This window comes from Callithrix jacchus, chromosome 5 (genome assembly GCF_049354715.1).
Source record: "Callithrix jacchus isolate 240 chromosome 5, calJac240_pri, whole genome shotgun sequence".
NCBI classification, from domain to species: Eukaryota; Metazoa; Chordata; class Mammalia; order Primates; family Cebidae; genus Callithrix; species Callithrix jacchus.
The window spans coordinates 137,657,272-137,663,343 of record NC_133506.1 but is presented as its reverse complement, the minus strand read 5'-3'; the positions used below and the strand labels follow the sequence as shown (position 1 = coordinate 137,663,343).

At 52.4% G+C, this 6,072-nt stretch overlaps 1 pseudogene; it reads left to right on the top strand.

Moving 5' to 3' along the window:
* Window positions 1-3,307: 3,307 nt before the first annotated feature.
* On the top strand, window positions 3,308-4,296 carry LOC100402232 (calponin-2 pseudogene; annotated as a pseudogene).
* Window positions 4,297-6,072: the final 1,776 nt, after the last annotated feature.

Below are 6,072 nucleotides of genomic sequence, written 5' to 3'. Positions count from 1 at the left end.
GCAAGTAATCACACGTAATGCTGGAGAAGGGGATGCTCCCCTAAGATCACAAAGAAGACAAGGTTGTCTGCTCTCACTCTTTGACTGCAGGATCTATCCAGGGCAAATAGACAAGAAAAAGAAAGAAAAGTCACCCACACTGGAAAGAAAGTACTGTGAATTACACAATCTTACATGTACAAAACCCTAAGGCATTCACAAAAAGCTACTCAAACTAATAACTGAGTTCACATGCTTGCAGAATCAACAGACAAGAAACGATTCTTTTTTTTTTTTTTGAGATGGAGTCTCACTCTGTCCCCCAGGCTGGAGTGCAATGGCGTGATCTCAGCTCACTGCAACCTCCGCCTCCCAGGTTCAAGCCATTCTCCTACCTCAGCCTCCTGAGTAGCTGGGATTATAGGCATGCACCATCACGCCTGGCTAATTTTGTATTTTAAGTAGAGATGGAGTTTCTCCATGTTGGTCAGGCTGGTCTCGAACTCCTGATCTCAGATGATCTGCCTGCCTCGGCCTCCCAAAGTGCTGGATTACAGGCGTGAGCCACCACTCTCGACCAAGAAACCATTCTTAATCTCACGTGGAACAAAGTACAAAGAAATACATTTATTTTTCTATATATGAGCAACAGATAGCTCTAAATTGAAATCAAGAAAACAATTCCAGGCCAGACACAAGGTGGTTCATGCCTGTAATCCCAGTGCTTTGGGAGGCCAAGGGAAAGGATCGTTTGATCCCAGGAGTTCAAGGCCAGCCTGGGCAACATGGTGAGACCTCATCTCTACAAAAAAATGAAAAAAAAAATTGGAAGGGGAAAAGAAAAAAAAAAAATTAGCTGGGTGTGGTGGTGTGTGCCTGTAGTCCCAGCTACTAGGGAGGCTGAAGGCGGGAATGGCTTGAGGAATTTGAGGCTCAGTGAGCTGTGACTGCACCATTTCCAATGGTATCAAAAAGAATAAAAAACTTACGAGTGAATTTAACAAAAACCAGCACAAAATATACTCAGAAAACCATAAAACATTGTAGAAAGAAATGAAGAAATTCCCAGTAAATGCAGGGACATCCTGTGGCAACAATCAGAAGACAGCACTGCTGGCATGGCCATGCCCCCAGACACTCTCCAGCATGCGCAGCACAGTCACCATAAAAACCCCATTGGCTTTTTCTCAGAGGGTGACAAACACCGACTTATCCTAAAATTCACATGTAAGTACGAGGAACTCAGGAGAGGCAAAACAATCCTGATAAAGAACAAAATTGGAAGATTTCTAAACTTACGGCAAAGCTGCGGGAACCAGGGAAAATGGCACCAACAGAAGATGGAAATACAGGCAACTGAGGAAAATGGGGTCTCCAAATAAAGCCTGGCATTTGTAGCCAAATGATTTTTGAGACACGTGCCAAGATAATTCAACGGGGAAAGAAGTGTTTTTTTCAACAGGCCGGTCGCGGTGGCTCACTCCTGTAATCCCAGCACTTTGGGAGGCCGAGGCGGGTGGATCACGAGGTCGAGATCAAGACCATCCTGGTCAACATGGTGAAACCCCATCTCTACTAAATACACAAAAATTAGCTGGGCATGGTGGTGCGTGCCTGTAATCCCAGCTACTCAGGAGGCTGAGGCAGGAGAATTGCCTGAACCCAGGAGGTGGAGGTTGCGGTGAGCCGAGATCGCGCCATTGCACCCCAGCCTGGGTAACAAGAGCGAAACTCCGTCTCAAAAAAAAAGAAAGAAAAGATGTCTTTTTCTTTTCTTTCTTTTTTTTTTTTTTTTTGAGAGAGACTCTCATTCTCAGCTTCAAGTGATTCTCCCAAGTAGCTGGGATTACAGGTGCCCAGGACCACACCCAGCTAATTTTTGTGTTTTCAGTAGAGACTGGGTTTCATCATGTTGGCCAGGCAGGGGGATCGCTTGAGCCCAGGAGTTTGTAGCCAGTCTAGTCAACACAGTGAGACTCTCTAAAGATAAATAATAAAAATCAAACGCAGTTGCTGCTGAGGTGCGCTCGCCGGCGGGGCGCATCCGCGCTCTTCTCCCTCAAGGCCTCCCGCAGCGTCCCCACGTGGAAGGCAACGGCCAGAGAAGAGGTGGCGCCGCCTGCAGAGAGCTGAAGCCATCGCCAGTTCGCGGGGCTCCGGGGCCTCTCAGCGCCCCTAGCGGCGGCTTCGCTCCCGACGCGGAGGGTGTGGCCCCTCCAGGAGGAAAGCCGGGCCCGCCTGGCCCACCGCACCTCGGCTTGCACGTGCGCCTCCCGCGGAAGCGCTGCACCCAGGAGTCTGCGGCTTCGCCTTCGCCCGCCTCCACCTCGAGCGCGACGCCGTAGACGCCGGGGACCGGGCCGTGCTGGGCGGGCACGAGCTTCGGGTGCACACGGCGCGCTATGGCCGCCCCCGGACTCGCACCACAGCCGCCGGGGGGCCGCCACCCCGCGCCTGGATAAACCGTTGCGCTGCTCCTCCCGCCCGCAACCCTAGGCGGCGCCGCGGCCCCTCCTGGAGTCGGAGCCGGCCCCGCCGCAGCCGCCCAGTCTTCGCCCCGCACTCGCTCTCGGTTGACCTCCAGGTACAGATCCGCGCGGTCCAGGACTCGTCGGTGCCCAGATCCCACGCGCGGTCCCCATCTCGGTCCAGGAATCCGCCCCCACGCCCCACGTGTCCAAAAGGAAATCCCAATCCAGGCTGCGACCCAAGAATACCCCATGTCTCCTGAAGAGGATGGAGCGGTGCCCTCTTAGAAAAAGCCGAATCAGCGGCGAGCAGTATGCACGGAGGACTGAGAAAGGACCGCAGACTCGGTCCATCCAACAACAGTCCTCGGACTGGCTATTGAAAGGCTTATTTTGTAACATCTAACTTTTTACTTGCTTAAGCTTTGCCTCAGCTGGCAAACTTCATTTTAGGTGCCATTTTGTGGCTGTTATCCAACTTTCTTGTAATTTAGTGAGGTGAACCGCTTCAGATTTCATTATCGGATTTGGATATTTGAGGTAAATTTTCATTTTGTTACACAGTGCTGACTTTGTTTGAAATTAAACAGATTGGTAACCTAAAAAAAAATTAAACACTAAAGAATAAAGTTGTATTTCCTACTGAATATCGTACAAAAAGTGATTCCAGGGCCGGGGACAGTGGCTCAGGCTGTAATCCCAGCACTTAGGGAGGCTGAGGTGGGAGGATCACTTGAGTCCAGGAGGTGGAGGCTGCAGTGAGCAGTGACTGCACCACTGCACTCCAGCCTGAACATCAAAGTGAGACCCTGTCTCAAAAGAAAAGAAAAAAACTTTGCCACCTCGCACGCCCATGATCCTGTCCTGTCCCGTCCGGCCTGGTCCTGCTGCCGCACCCGCCAGCCAAGAGCTCCACGCAGTTCAACAAGGGCCCCTCGTCCGGTCTGTCGGCCGAGCTCAAGAACTGGCTCCTGTCCAAGTATGACCCCCAGAAGGAGGCAGAGCTCCGAAGATGGATCGAGGGACTCACCCGTCTCTCCATCAACCCCGACTTCCAGAAGGACGGGACTATCTTATGCACACTCATGAACAAGCTACAGCCAGGCTCAGTCCCCAAGATCAACTGTTCCATGCAGAACTGGCACCAGCTAGAAAACCTTTCCAACTTCATTAAGGCCATGGTCAGCTATGGCATGAACCCCGTGGAGGCCAACAACCTGTTTGAGAGCGGGAACATGACACAGGTGCAGATGTCTGTTCTCGCCCTGGTGGGGAAGGCCAAGACTAAGGGGCTGCAGTGCAGAACAGGGTGGACATCTGCGTCAAGTACTCGGAGAAGCAGGAGTGGAACTTCGACGATGCCACCATGAAGGCCGGCCAGGGCATCATCGGGCTGCAGATGGGCACCAACAAATGCGCCAGCCAGTCGGGCATGACCGCGGACAGCACGAGGAGGCATCTCTACTACCCCAAGAACCACATCCTGCCCGCCACGGACCACTAGACCATCAGCCTCCAAATGGGCACCAACAAGTGTAATAACTCCTCCATGTCCCTGCAGACGGGCTACAGCAGGGCACCAACCAGAGCCTCCAGGTCTTCGGCCTGGGCCCGCAGATATACGACCCCAAGTACTGCCTGCAAGGCACAGTGTCCGACGGGGCTCCCTCCGATGCTGGCGACTGCCTGGGCCCGGGGGAGGTCCCTGAACATCCCCCTTACCACCAGGAGGAGGCGGGCTGCTGAGGCTCCCAGTGCGCTCTCTCCCCACGTCGTCTCCCTGTCTGGGTTTCTGGGATTTTCTGTGTTTTCATCTTTTTAAAATTAACCTGTTCAGTGCTGCCAATCAGCCAAGGGTCTATGAGTGGTTCCTGGGATCAGGCAGCAGGGCTTTCTCCCCCTTGCCTTGGTCCTTTGCAGGACTGAGCCACTGGGCTGGGCGGGGGAAGGGGTCAAGGCTATATCTTGATACCTGTAAGGTCAGGGTCCCTGCTGGCACATCCAGGCTGTGAGCTGAGCTGTGCTGGGGAGAAGAGGCCTGGGCTTGGAGGGAACCAGTCCCTGAAGATTTCCGGTTGCCTCGTCTCTTCTCACTTTTGTCATCTGATCAGTTTGTGGTTTCTGTACCTGCAAAAGTTTCAGGAAGTAGTAACAAAAGAAAAATACTTTTGTTTCCCCCGGAGGAATGGGGCAGAGACAGTGGAGAGGGTGCTGGGCAATGAGTCCCCTGGAAAGGGGGCCTGGCCATGATACTGAACGTGTCAGGCTCCCAAGTGGCTGGATTTCCCTTGGACCCTCAGACCTGCCCCGGGGCCTGGTGAGGAAAGTGAGGCCTGTACAAGGAAGCGGAATTCTGAGTTGCTGGGGCCAAACCTGACCCGGTCTCCATGCTACCCCATCCTCCCCATAGCCTCAGTGGGTTTTTTTCAGTTGTTGCTGTTGCCCAGGCTGGAGTGCCATGGGGCAATCTTCACTCACAGCACCTCCACCTCCCGAGCTCAAGGGATTTGCCTGCCTCAGCCTCCCAAGTAGCTGGGACTGCAGGTGCTCCACCACACTGGCTAATTTTTGTATTTTTGGTAGAGACAGGGTTTCATCATGTTGACCAGGCTGGTCTCGAGCTCCTGGCCTCAGGGATCCACCTGACTTGGCTTCCCCAAGTGCTGGGATTATAGGCATGAGCTACTGCGCCCGGCCCCTCAGTAGGTTTTCAGGAGCCCCAACCCTCCTCCTCCCCTTCTGGGCCTGACCAGCTATACTGCTCCATCTTGGGCAACACACCCCGCCAAGTGCTGCACGGGGACCCTCACCCAGGGGCCCTGCTCCATGAGATAATGTGAAACCCAACTGTGGACCAAACGCAATAAAACCTCTGTAAGAAGAAAAAAAAAAACTTTTAAAGTAGCTCCAAATGCACCAAGGACCTAAGTAGGAAAGCTGAGGAATTTACATTCCTACAATGACCACAGGAGTTCATTCTTGGGCCCTGGATGGGGCAGTGGTTTTGTAGACATGACATCAAAAGCACACACAGCAAAGGAACAAAAATAAAGAAAATTTCCCCAAAATTAAAGATTTTTTTTTTTGAGACATATAGTCTCACTCTATTGCCCAGGCTGGAGGGCACCACAAGTTGTGTGATTTCAGCTCATTGCAACTTCCGCCCCCCAGAGTCAAGTGATTCTCTCACCTCAGCCACCCAAGTGGCTGGGACTATGGGTGCCTGGCTAATTTTTTTATTTTTAGTAAAGACAGGGTTTTACCATGTTGGTCAGCTGGTCTTGAGCTTCTGACCTCAAGTGATTAACCCACCATGGCCTCCCAAAGTGCTGGGATGACACGCAGGAGCCACTGTGCCCAGCCAAAATTAAAGACTTTTGTACTTAAATGACATTAAGCAAATGAAAAGACAACCCAAGGCTGGGCACAGTGGCTCAAGCCTATAATTCCAGCACTTTGGGAGGCCGAGGCAGGTGGATCATGAGGTCAAGCGATCGAGACCATCCTGGTCAACACGGTGAAACTGCATTCTACTAAAAAAAATACAAAAATTAACTGGGCAGTGACACACGCCGGTAATCCCAGCTACTCCGGAGGCTGAGGCAGGAAAATTGCTTGAACCCAG